The sequence below is a fragment of the Euprymna scolopes genome, chromosome 40 (assembly GCF_053919585.1).
Source record: "Euprymna scolopes isolate OS-2025 chromosome 40, ASM5391958v1, whole genome shotgun sequence".
Classification (NCBI taxonomy): domain Eukaryota; kingdom Metazoa; phylum Mollusca; class Cephalopoda; order Sepiida; family Sepiolidae; genus Euprymna; species Euprymna scolopes.
The window spans coordinates 12,587,415-12,601,325 of record NC_136521.1 but is presented as its reverse complement, the minus strand read 5'-3'; the positions used below and the strand labels follow the sequence as shown (position 1 = coordinate 12,601,325).

The window sequence follows — 13,911 nt, the reverse complement described above, 5'->3', positions numbered from 1 at the left end:
ACTGTTCATACATAGTTTTTTATTATTTTGTTATAAAAATTCAAATACCGACTGAATAAAACTTCTATTTTTATATTCGCTTTAAAATGGGCCCTAAACCAAATCACGAAGAAAGTACTGGGACATATTTGGGGCTACACCGCTTTTAAGGATACAATTTGATTGGCTATTGAAATTGACGTAATTATTGTAAATTATTATTAAAGAATTATTGTTTTATATAGAAATGATACAACGAAATGTAGTTTCATTCTGTATTAATAAACAACTTTATTTGTCATCTTCGTTAGTTGCTCGTACACGAGAGAAACGTATTAGTCTGAGAGTTCAGTGTTCGTACGCGCACGCGTTTTTATGATAGTCGTGAAGAATTCCTTGTGTGGAGACGAAGATTAGATATCCGATGATTAGTTATAGGTCAGGCTTGCTGAAGATGTAGAATTAATATCATGCCGGCTGGTTGAGGTACTGGATATGACCTTAAACTATATCCGATGGTGAGGCCCCAGCTTGCGGGCTTTGGGGAGTGTGGAGCCACCCTTTAATTACCATTGCTCCCAGGTCCACTCTGACTTGGAGTGGTAGTACCTGTTAGGGTCCCAACTAATGGGTTAAATAGAAACCGACTTGAAAACAACAAATATATTCTATTAAAAAATTTTTCCTCAAAATATTTGGATTCAGCATTAAATAACCCAAAAAGGGTTGATATGTCGTAAAACAAAAACCAACCAACCGGCTGGTTGAGGAAGAGAACATTTCAGTCCACACGTGTTTATAGCTAGTAGTAGTCGGGGCAAAGGAAATCGATTAAAAGAGAAATCAATGGCAAAGTCTTCGGCGTACTAATGTGTTGGCATGCGTGAGTATGGGTTAGGGTTAGGGTTAGGGTTAGGGTTAGAGAGCAGTCCTGTAGAATGATAAAGTTCGTGTAGGTACCGCACGTGGAAATAAATGGTAGTTTGAAGAGAGCCATAGGTAACTCATTGTACTCATCCTGCCTGGGGGCTGCAGCCCCAGGCGAAGTCTGCTCCCAGGTAGGGTCAGGATCAAAGAGGGTTAGTGTTCAACTGAGCTTCAATCTATGGTCCCCCCTCGCCAAACTTTCACAAGAAACACTCGTCTAGCTGTAAACACTATCAATAATTTCCCCCACTCTTTATCTGTGCCTAAACCTAAACGTAGATTCCATGAATAAAGCTTCTTTCTTAGAACTGCACGCCTGTGGAATTGTCTTCCGTTTTCCTGCTTTCCGGCTGACTACAATATGGTTGTGTTCAAGTCTAAAGTAAATAAGTTCTTGATGAGCCGTTCCATATAAGTTATTAAATTTACCAAATTTTCATTACTAATGATTACTATATTGACCAATTTCTACTGTACACTCTTTAACCCTTATCCTTGAGTGGCCTCTGGGCCTTGATAATGTGGTGATGCCTTTGTAAAAAAAAAAAAAAAAAAAAAAAAAGTTCGTGATTTTGCATTTTATATACTCGGTCACGTGATAGAGAGCTGGCTTGTGATTGGACAAGCCAAGAGGAAATGGATTTCAAATCTCGAAATCGTGAGGAGTACTTCTGCCTGATGTAGCGGGTGTCGGCTGCAACATTTAATTATTAATTACTTTATTATAAAAATATTATTATTGTAAAAGAATTTAAAAAAAAGTTAATCATATTGAAGTAAAGCAATATGAAGTAAAACAATTTGATTAGCTATTAAATGTTAAACATTTCAGTTTATTTTAAAATTAGAAAAATTCAGTAAGATTTCATTAAATCATTAAAAAGCAAAAAATCGAAAAAGCACAAAGAGGCTTAGAACAAATTGTGGATCATGTATTAACGATGCAAGAATTATATGACTTGAAATGTTGCTCGTATATTATTATGTATCCGATAACAATATCATTTGTAATTGTTTATTTGTTTGTTTCTGTATTTAATAAAAACGATTGATACTTGTTCATTTTTGTTACCGTGCTGAAATAACGTAATTATTTTGAAAGCTATTCTTAACATGGGGAGGAAAGGCTGTTTTGTAACTATTATGTGCTTTCACCTAACAATTTAATAATAAAAAATATTGTGAAACTTGAATTTAACCTGAAAAAAAAAACAAAAACAACAAAAAAAAAACTATTTAAAAATATTAAAAATGCGTATGCACCAAATAATTTAATTAAAGAAAATTGTATTTAATAAAACTCATTTAATTAAAATATTGGGTTTGTATTACTATATACATAGATTCGAAAAACTTGAAAAAAAAAACAAACAAAACAAAACAAAAAACAAATGTTATCAAAGGCAAGATAAGTTACTTTTCTACCTAATTGGATATTTTTTTTAGTGTTTTTATTCAATGTAAAGAGTTTATTCGGCTCGATAAACATAGTGTTTACCGATGTATTTGAAAAATGCAAACGGCGGCGGATTGTGTTGAATACATAGGTTTGGGAAAATGAGGTAAAACTAAAAAACTATACAAAATAATGTTAGAAACCCCGCGAATATATGTCAGCCCATGTTATGGTAACATATATTGAGTGGGTTTCTAACAGTATTTTGTATAGTTTTAACTCATTTTCCCAAACTTACGTATTCAATACAGAGTGCACCGCCACTTGCATTTTTCAAATACATCGGTAAACATTGTATGTGTTTCGAGCCAAATAAACATGTTACATTAAATAAAAACACTAAAAAATTATTTAGTTAGGTAGAAAAGTAACTTATCTTGTTTTTGATAATATTTATTTGTTATATTTTTGTTTTTGGATGACTTTTTCGAATCTATGTGAATGGTAAAACAAACCCAAAATATTCAGTTTTCTAATATTGTTTCACTTTAATTTTATTACATCAATTTCAATATTGTTTCATTTTAATTTTTAAATTCTTTTACAATAATTATGGCAGTTGCATTAACCAATCAAATTACATTCTTACAAACGGTGTGTAGCCCTAAATATGTCCCAGTATTTCCCTCATATTTTGTTTTATTAAGCTACAAGAGGGCCCCAAAAAGCTACATTATATACAGTGTTGGTCATCCGTACCTTAAAATTTGTCTGACGTCACTTCCGCCGAATAGCTTTGTAAATAAAAAAAGTGCGACTCTTAACGAAAGCCAAGCCATTTTTTGTATGGTGAGAGTGCTCCTCCTCCTCTGGACTTTTCAATCCCACTTCTGACCCTTGTGTCGCATTTCTTGCGGTGTGAGAGAAACAAATACACAGGTTATTCCATTGAGGAGATTCGTGTTTTGGAGAATTGTTAATTTGAGAGTTGGGCTTTAAATTTTTGTTGTGCGCTTTCAACTGGATTCGAACTTGGCACACACAGGTCGACAGTCTGAGTCGTTGTCCACTTAATCACCGTCACTTCCAAATAAAACAAATAAACGAAGCCTTTCGATTTTGTTGGATAGAGAATTCTACGACAATGAGACCACCACCCACCCTGCCGGGTAATGTAGGGCATGTTTGTTAGTTTGAAACATTTGCAGGCAAAATTAATCGTAACCGTAACCCTAACCCAAAATAAAAAACCCCAAAAAACAAAAAAACAAAACAAAACAAAACAACAAAAAAACAAAAACAAAAACAAATAAAACAAACAAATAAAAAACAAAAGCAAAAAACAGACAAAAAAACAACAAACAAATAAAAAACAAAAGCAAAAAACAAACAGACAAAACAACAACAAACAAACAAATAAAAACAAACAAAAAAACAATAAACAAATAAAAACCAAACAAAAAACAGACAAAAAAAAAAAAAACAAACAAAAAAAAAACGATACCTTGTTTGCATTACACAAATCTACGCAAAGAATAAGTATGTTACTTTTCTATTCCCAGGGTTTTAAATTCCATGTGAATATTTGAATTATTTGTACGCTTGGCAGATTCGTTATCGTAATTCCCCTCATTCTTGTTGACAAGCGTTAATGTTTCCAGCGGTTACTGATAGAGCAAGGCGTCTGTCTGTGACCGAAACATGGTCACAGTTGGAGAGCGTATCAAAGAACACGTCGACGAAATCGGAAGAAATTTTAGGCGTTTTCCTTTGTTGCAATTTCCGAAACCAGTTTCGTTGGCCCGTTGTTTTGATGATTGTTTCAGCTCGGATCAGGAAAACAAACGTTGATTAACTCAACTTTTCTATAATAATCTAGGAAAATTTAATTTGAGCTGTTGAGTAGGTGTGTCAGAAACTGACCTCGCGAATGCGTGAAATATATTGAATAATTCGACCCCCTGTCTTTCCAAGCTTATAACTACTCGAAAAATGTAATTCAAACCCTATTTTTATTTCAATTAAAGGAGCAAGGACCAAGGTTTCATTAAAAAAAAAAATTGGTTTAAAAAAAAAAAAAGGTTTTAAACTACGGACTTTACAGGTAAATTTCTAAAAAAAAAAACCCCCCAAAAAACGCTTTTTGTTTTAAATTTGAATATATTATTTATTGATCTTTTATCTTCACTTTGTGATATATAAAACTTTGGTGAGTAAATTATTTACTTTTTAATAGACATTTCAAAATGAAATTAAAAATGGAATGAAAAAAAAAAACGTTTGTCTAAAATATTATATTCGATTTATCGGAAAGATCAATAAAATTTCACATTGATCCTGAAAATATCGTAAAAATTGAACCAACAGAAAAATTTTGATAGATTTTTAAAGTTTAAAAATTGAAAAATACTTAACTCGTAAAATTCAATTGATTTCATTACTGTTTTTTAAAAAAATAAATGATATTTCTATTACTTTTTATACAACTTGAATAGTTTGTTTGGAATTATAACCCATACAGAAAATAAACAACCAACTTTTAAAAGAAATTACGAGTTTTTTTAATATTTTATTAGCAGTTTCGTGTTAGGAGTGTCAAAAATTTCCCCAAAATTCTGATACACCTAGCCGTTGGGTTACCCAATGAGTTCGGGTTAAATCGTTTATGTAAATAAATAAAGATCACACACAATTAACGGCTGTATTTATTAGTGTTATATCCTGTTTTAACGGTATATGATAATATGACAAAATACGCCGAGTCGGATGCGTAACAAAAAGAAGGTTTATTAGTACTTCGTAAAAATACAAATACAAAATGGCTACTTGCTTTTGAAGTTAGATAAATGTCAATGAAGGTAAAGAAAATGAACTTAATGTGTGAGAGCTAAACGCTCGTCCCTGGGAAGCTTGGTTAACCGGAGTACACTTGTAGAGTGTAAGACGCGAGACTGGTAACGCAAGGCTGCAGGGTAAGACTGCAAGACTAAAACGTAAGACTAGACTGCAAACGAGACAAGATGCCCCCACCTTTAAATGGTAGCTCTTTTATATACTGTTTTGTATCCGGTTCGATGCGTAGTTATGTCCCTTATACCCCCCCCCTGAAGCTGAAATCTTCCCGATTTTAGCTTTAATATCGCTTCCGTTTAGGATCAACCTGACGACTTTCCTGACGACCTGACGACTTTCCTTTTACGTGTGCTTTTCCTGACGACTTTCCTTTTACGTGTGCTTTTCCTTTTGGTCAGAGTTTCCTGCGGTAAAGAATTCTGTCCCTACCGTATGATAGGCTCAGGGGATACATTCATGGTCCGTGTATACACTCCGCTTTTGGAATGTCAAATGTGTCACACAACGTTTCCATTGGGATTTCTTTTGTATTTTTACGAAATTCTGGAACGGATTTGATGTCTTTTACAGACAAAAACTTTGCCCTTGAATAGTATAGACCATGTTCACAATTCTTTTTTTTATGATACCGTCCACCTAATGATTTTTCTCATTTAAAAATAAACTTTATCTCCTGGGGAATAGCACTTTACATTAGTTTTCTTTTCTAGCAACTTTCGTTTTATCCGGTAGGAATCTATCGAAAATGGATCTAATTTTTATGGCGAACATAAGTTCTGCAGGCGATGAATTTACATCATTGTTTGGATTTGGTGTTACTCTGTAGATCGCTAGAAATGTTTGTATTGTCAGATCATCTGTGTCAATGTTCATGTTTTTCGTTAATGCCCGCTTAAACGTGTCCACAAATTTCTCTGCCAACCCATTCGACCTAGGATGGTAAATAGGTGTCGTGATGTGTTGTATATCCAGTGAGTTGCAAAATTCTTTAAATTCGTAACCTGTGAATGCTGTACCATTTTCACTCACTATGGTCTTTGGTACACCAAACCAGCTGAAAATTTCGTCAAGTGCACTTACAGTGTTCCTTGATGTTGGATGTCTGATCTTGAATATCTCCGGCCATTTGGAAAAAGAGTCCACTACAATTAAGTAAAAACAAAAACATTTAAGGGTCCGGCATAGACAATATGCAGATGTGACTAGGGCAAGTCAGTCTTCGGTCACGGAGTCGTTTTTATCGGAGAATTTCGGGCTGCTAACTGACATCCTTTGCACGCTTGGACACAGTTTTCCACCTCTTTATCAATGCCAGGCTAATACACGTAACCTCTAATTAGGGATTTCATCCTTGAAATGCCAGGATGACCTGTGTGAAATTCCTGTGGAATTCCGATTCTATCAGCATACATGAGTACATCTACGCAAATGGAAAAAGGTGTAATTTGTCCTTTTTATTTCTTTCCGTCCGTCCTACTTGATTTTTCATCTTTATGAAAACGTCTTTTGCAGCTTCTCTTTTAATCTCTTCTAGAGTTACCGGGAGTTCACGGATCATATTGCACATTGAATTTGAGCATTCGCTTTCATCTTTAAGAGCTGCAATTACTGTCTCTTCGAAACTTTCATTTCTTTTTGGAATCAACCTTGACAGTGCATCCGCGTGTCCAAGCCTTCTTGATGACACATGCTCTATCTTAAACTGATAGTTTAAGAGAGTTACAGCCCATTGCGTTATGCGTAGAGTTGCCTTTCTCCGATCCAAATATCGTGATTAACGGTTTATGATTCGTCTGTAATATGAAGTTTCGTCCATGGAGAAAACGGTTAAACTTTTTGACTCCAAATATTATCGAGAGAGCCTCCTTTTCAATCTGGCTGTAGTTTTTCTCAGCTGCAATCAAAATTCTTGACGCGTGAGCGATTGCTTTTGTTGTTCCATCCTCATACTTATGGAATAATGCAGCACCAACTCCGTAATCACTGGCGTCCGTTGCTAGTACCATCTCCTTTTCTGGATCGAAATGCGCTAATGCCAGATCTGACAGTAGACATTCAATTTTCTGGAAAGTAGATTCACATTCCTTTGTCCAATTCGATCTACTGCCTTATTTTAGTAGCTCGTTAAGAGGAGTTCTCAAATTATGTACATTAGGGATGTATATCGCATGATATTGTACCAATCCCAAAAATGACTGTAGTTTTGGTACTGAGTCTGGGTCAGGCATCTTTTCGATTGCTTCTGTCTGTTGTGGATCTGGCCTTCGTCCATCTTCACCAATTATTTGACCTAGGTATTTGATCCGTTCCACGAAGAAAACGCATTTCTCCGGACTCTATCTGAAACCAAACACCTCTATTCTCTTAAGTACTTCTCTGACGTGCTTCTTGTGCGCTTGACATCGTCAAGGTATGCCATTGCAAATTCCAACCTTGCGAGCATCGTATCCATTATCTGTCGGAAGAGAGCAGGGGCGACCGTTAAGCCGAAAGGAAGCCTCTTTAGCTTGAAGAGGCCCTGTTGCGTGTTAATGCACAGGTACTTTGAGCAGTCATCATTGACCTTGATTTGCAAGTACGCGTCCGAGAGGTCTATCTTGGAAAAACTTTTTCCTCCGTTTAGTTTTGAGAATATATTTTCTGCCGACGGAAGGGGATAATTGTGGTCCTGTAAACAATCATTCAGGCCCGTTGAGAAATCAGCACAGACTCTGATTTTGTTATTCTTTTTCTTCACATATACAGTCGGGCTGGTCCAATCCGTATGGTCAACTTTTTCAATGACATCTAACTGCTGAAGTCTCTCCAACTCCTTCTCGATTGCGTCCATCGATGAAAAAGGTACATTTCTTTTAGGTTTGAACAATGGGGTGGCATCTTTCTCCACTTCAAATTTGACTTCTATTTTCACAGTGTCCAAGTCCTTCGGCAAAAACTATTGGGAATTCTGCTTTTACATCGCCCAGAAAGCCTTTCACTTGGTTCGATTTCTCTGTGTTCAACCTATTACAAAAAAAATTAACTGGTCGTTCCCATAAGTTAAACAGGACAAACCAATCCACTCCAAATAGACTTGTGTTCCTTTCTGGTACTATGTACACGTTGGACTTGCGTGTCTGACCACCAAATGTCACGTTGCACCCCAGTTCTCCTTTGAATTTTAACTTTTTGCCGCACACGCTCTTCGCCATCTTGCTGGTTTCCCTTAGTTCAGGTCGACCGATCCTTCTCCAGATATCTTCATCTATGATGCTGATGTCCGCACTACTATCTAGGAGTAATGTTACAGGATGTCCATTTATCTGAACATCGACATACGCCTTTCGCAATTTTTCTCTTTCCCTGTGCGAAGCGCATTCACTCTGTCGGTCCTTCACTTTCTCTTCTGGTCACAGTACGTTCCCTTGTGGCCTCTGAATCCACATTCGTAACATATCCTATTCCTGAAGCAGCAGGTCTTTTTAGTGTGTCTCGTACTTCCGCAGCATTCACAATTTTGGTCCTTGTGAATTCTGGGGGGGTCTTTTGTTCTTGGGTCTTGTACGTTCTCGAGGTCCTTTGCCTTTTTACATGTTGTACTTTGTAAACGCTTTTTTTCTTCAATGCGGGTGTTGTCTCTCTTGATATTAATGAGACGTTGACATTCCTTGGTAACTTTTTGTAAAGTTATATTTAGGTCCGACTCCATAATTGTCAGGATCCGGGATCTGATATCTTTGTCCCTTGTTGCTGTAAGTCCCTGCACAAAGATCAAGCATTTAAATAAATCCGCAGAAATTTCATTTCATTTAAATGATTCACATAAGTAATTTACAGTACAAGCATACTCTAGATAATCTTCAGATTCCGATTTCTGTAAATTTAAACATTTATATCTACAGTGGAAAAGGCTATCTCTTTTATCAAATATTCTAGATAAAGTATTGATTGTCTCTTCAAAGGTCACTTCTTCCAGTTTTTTGGGTAAAGTTAAGTTATCTTACTTGGTGTTTTCGCCAGTAGCCAGTTTTTGAAGTAACAGCGTAACTTTTTCTTCTTCCAGCCCGAACACTTCTTTGTAAAAACTGTTTCATACCTTCTATAGTATGCTGGAAATGTAACGCCAGTATCGGGAGAGTAGTGAAATTCCGACAAAGAGTTTGAAATACCTTCTGCAGAAAAATTTGTTTTTTCTCAGTTGTCGAGGTTTGAATTAATTTGTCCAAATTCTTTTGAGTCGACATTTGGCGTTGAAGTATTTTTTTTTGTTCTTGTTGTGCCTCTAAAGTTTTTTGTGTCATTTCCTGCTGCTGCTGTAGCTGTTTGTTGTAGCTGTTTGTTGTTGTTGTTGCACTAAGAATTGTTGTGTCATTTTTTACTGTTCCTGAATGCTAAGAGTTAGTACCTTCGTCAACTCAGCCAATTGTTCCATTTTAGCTTAAAAAAATGTCTTTCCAAAATTTACGACAATGATTCCACAAAAGTTCGTAAATATGCATTTTCTCAAATTAGCAACAATACTTCTACAAGTTTTGCAAGAATAAATGTTTCAACAAAGTTCATACAATTTAGCAACAGTAATTCTACAGATTTTGCAAAATAAACTGCTTCAACAACGTCATTTTACAATTATACGGTTTCAAATTCACACAACAAATAGTTCTTATTAATTTACCCGAAATAATGATGGACAAACTATTTTTCAACAGAAATACGGTTGCATGTGAAAAAAAAAAATTATAACAGTAGTCTGTTTTGTTTAGAGAAAAAGAATCGTAAGAGTTCTTTTTTTTTTTCTTTCGAAAAACTCGTAATCCTATGGTGCCGGGTTCGAATTCAGTTTGCGTTTCCCAAATATTTTTTGTCAAAAATATAAAGTTCACTTTACCTTGAATTTATGACAATATCTTTCAAGTATAATTTTATTAACTTTCCGTGACTTCTTATCGGAGAAATCCGTCCTTTCCACTACTTTATGTAAGAAAATTCGAGTAGTTCTTTGTCGCACGTGAATTTTCGTCAAATCATTGAATACTACATAGTGCTTTTAATACGGTAATTTATCTCTGTTAAGAAATAAAGAATCATCTTCGTTCGTCAACTGTTATATCCTGTTTCAACGGTATATGATAATGACAAAATACGCCGAGTGGGATGCGTAACAAAAAGGTTTATTAGTACTTCGTAATAATACAAATACAAAATGGCTACTTGTTTTTGAAGTTAGATAAATGTAAATGAAGGTAAAGAAAAAGGAACTTAACGTGTGAGAGCTAAACGCTCGTTCCTGGGAAGCTTGGTTAACCGGAGTACACTTGTAGAGTGTAAGACGCGAGACTGGTAGGACGCAAGGCTGCAGGGCAAGACTGCAAGGCTAGACTGCAAACAAGACAAGACGTCCCTGCCTTAAAATGGTAGCTCTTTTATATACTGTTTCGTATCCGGTTCGATGCGTAGTTATGTCCCTTATAACAATTAGTGTACACTTTTATGGAAAGGTAGTAAGGAATTTCTGGCGTTTTACATTTTGAACGTAAACATATTTCCATTATATATATATACTAGCGGGGGTACCCGGCGTTGCTCGAGTGTTTGTTTCCGGGACGGGGGGGGAGTTTTAAAAAATGTTATGGTAGGTAAGTAGGAAGGATCAAACCCGGAGTCATGAGTAAAAGTAGGAAAATAAAGTGTGAAAAAAAAAAACAAAAAAAAACATCTGCAACGTTAACAGTTCGGCCACCAAGAAAAGTCCATTCCAGTTGTTTAGGAAAAACAAAAAACAAAAAAACGACTACGGTAGGTCGGCGCGAACGTGAAAATATAATGTGAATTGTCCAGCACGCTAACCACTACGCCACAGAGCACTGCAGCTTAGTTTAGTGATTTTAAATAACTTCACATGAAAGAACTACGAAGCCAAACCGGTGTTCTCTTCTCAACTGTTCCTTGTGAACGATCCCCAAACGGTGTTAAGTGGTGGCAGGGGGAGGAGGAATTTATTAGAGAGAAAATATTTTACCACTTCCATTGATCTTAACCGATTTTGGCCGTGACTTCTCAGCAGAAAAAGTATAGAAATCTAAGATTATCGAGGAATTTGAGAAATAATAAGCCTATAACACACCTCAGATATTGTTCTGCCGTTTGTGCATATTATATTTGCATGAAATATCTTGATTTTTAATCCTATTAATGTCAAAATCAGACGGGAAAAATGAGTTCATTTTATTTATATAGAATAGAAGATAGATGAGAGAGAGAAAAGGATGAAGGATTAATAATTGTGAAATTATCCATCTAGTTTTCATAGACTACCCCTCGTCAGCGTAGCTTGACTGTTATTAGGACTCGAACCCTGAACCTTATGTATTTCAGTCCAGCATCTTACGCCCAAAATACAAAAATATGGCCAGTTTCTAAAAAAAAAAAAAAAAAAAAAAAATCCGATCTTAAAGGTGAAGACACTAATCTCAATATCGTTTAAAAATCAATAACAAAAACTACGTAAATATATAACCGATAAAAACTAAACAGTAAATTGTCTATGGCATCATAGCGTAATGGATAAGACGCTGGACTGAAATACATAGGGTCCAGGGTTCGAGTCCTAATAACAGTGAAGCTACGCTGACGAGGGGTATGGCCCCGAAACATGCATATACGTAGATTACTGTTTTAATATATATATATATATATATATATATATATATATATATATATATATATATATATATATATATATATATATATATATATCAGTATAGTTACCTTCCAAGATCACAATATTTATTTTCATGTGAAATAGCTTCTTTTACACGCCCGTTTTGTTATGCAGAAACAAACGGTTTTTATTATGTCAATTTTGCATAACAAAACGGACTTTGCAAAAAAAAAAAAAGTATACCGAAATTTGAACATACTTGAAGAGCTGTTTTGCATGAAAAATAAATATTTGGAATTTTGGAATGTAACAATATTGTTATTCTTTTATATATGCTCTGTTGTAATATTAACACACATCGAGCTTCTAAACAAAAAGGATTGGTATACACAAATAGTGAAATATAATTGAAAAGAAAAACATATTTTACTAAGAAAACACACACACACACACATATATATATATAAACTTCAAAAGAATTAAAAAAATATTAGACAGTTAAATGCACGTTTCTTCATATGTATTTTCTGTTATTTTTTTTTCTTTTATACTAGCATGGGTACCCGAGGATGCCTGGGTCGACATGAAGTTCCGTTTAAAAAATAAAAGAACAGATAAAAACATGTACATGTAATCGCCCCCTAAAATGAAGTACATGATACCATCTCCATCAGATATTTCGGCAGAATGGATACTAAAAATAAAAATAGCAGCGAGTGCCGGAGCGACCGAAAAAAATAGCCATCAGATATTTCGGCAGAATGGATACTAAGAGAAGAAACACTTTTGTTGCTCGTGCGCTTGGCCCAACCCCCGCCAAATAAAAACTATAATAAATAAAATAAAAAATAAATTAATCAAAAGAACTTTTGTTCCAATAAAAATAGCAGCGAGTGCCGGAGCGACCGAAAAAAATAGCCGTGTAGGCAGACCCCAACCTTAAAAGCGAATAAAGGGAAAAGCTAATTTGCCCACTGTAGAAATAATAACGTTATAAACATTAACGGGTTTCAAAAGTTTAAGAACAAAATGGAATTCCTTTTTATTGGCTTGTTTTTTTTAATCTTTTTTTTTTCACTGGGGTTTCTTTTCGTAAAAAAAAAAAAAATTTCGACTTGTTTCTTTTTTTTTGGGGGGGGGGGATTCCCAGAACCCTAAAAAATTCTGTGTAGTTGTTTCAAGAATAATAAAAATAAACAAATGAGATCTTTTCGTTTATTCGTAAGTGTTTTATTTTTTTTTTTATTTAAAAATAAAACAAAACATCTTTCTGTCTACACGAAATTATTTTTTTCTAGAAACTTATTGCGATTAGCAAATTATTTTTATGCGGGAAGAGTTATTTTTTATCTTTCGAACTTCGGAACATATAAAAAAAAACTCATCAGGGGAAATAACTCTACCTGTTTCTAAAAGAATCGATGTCGGAAATAATAATGCGAAATAAATTAAATTAAATATATTATCAGTATAATTGTTATTTAAAGTTGAAATAACAATCTTAAATAGAACACTTAAAATAACTCTCATGATAGAAACTTAAACTAGCATAAAGCTATTTAATAAAATCTATTTTCCTTACTGTGATATGCAAATAAGGTAACGTTTTAATCGTATATTTTGAAAAACCATATTATATATAGAAATAAATGAAATATTAAAGTAATGCACCTTTTGTATATATTAATCAAATTGTGAACAAACAAACAGACAGGAATACGAATTATATATATATATATATGTGTGTGTTGTGTGCGTGTGTAACTGTTTAATATTTTGAATTCTAATATTTGTGTGTATGTATATGTATTTAACACTGACGTGGAACCTTCTCATTGGCTATACCATCGACATGTCTGCCGATGTTTTGGAGATCTAAAAAAAAAAAAAAAAAATATCCAACTACAACCATGCCTTTTAGCATTTTTACGAGTTCAACTTTGACACAACATGGCTCCGAATTGGTATTGCGCTTCGGCATCGAATAACTGAAAAAAGGGTTGGTATGCCGTAAAACTGAAAATGAAACGAAATGTTTTTGAAACTACCCTGTGATCTGACCGGGTTATCTGTGTTTTATTTTGTCAAAAATGCAAAGTCATGTGAATCTTTGTCA

The 13,911-nt window shown here is 34.6% G+C and overlaps 1 long non-coding RNA gene across 1 annotated transcript in view; it reads left to right on the top strand.

Annotated features, from left to right (window-relative positions):
• LOC145265714 (uncharacterized) overlaps positions 1-13,001 on the top strand; it is a 29,588-nt gene extending 16,587 nt beyond the window's left edge. Inside the window, exon 3 of the long non-coding RNA XR_013864685.1 lies at positions 12,350-13,001. This is a non-coding gene — a long non-coding RNA (uncharacterized LOC145265714). The remainder of the gene's footprint in view (positions 1-12,349) is intronic.
• The last annotated feature ends 910 nt before the right edge of the window (positions 13,002-13,911 follow it).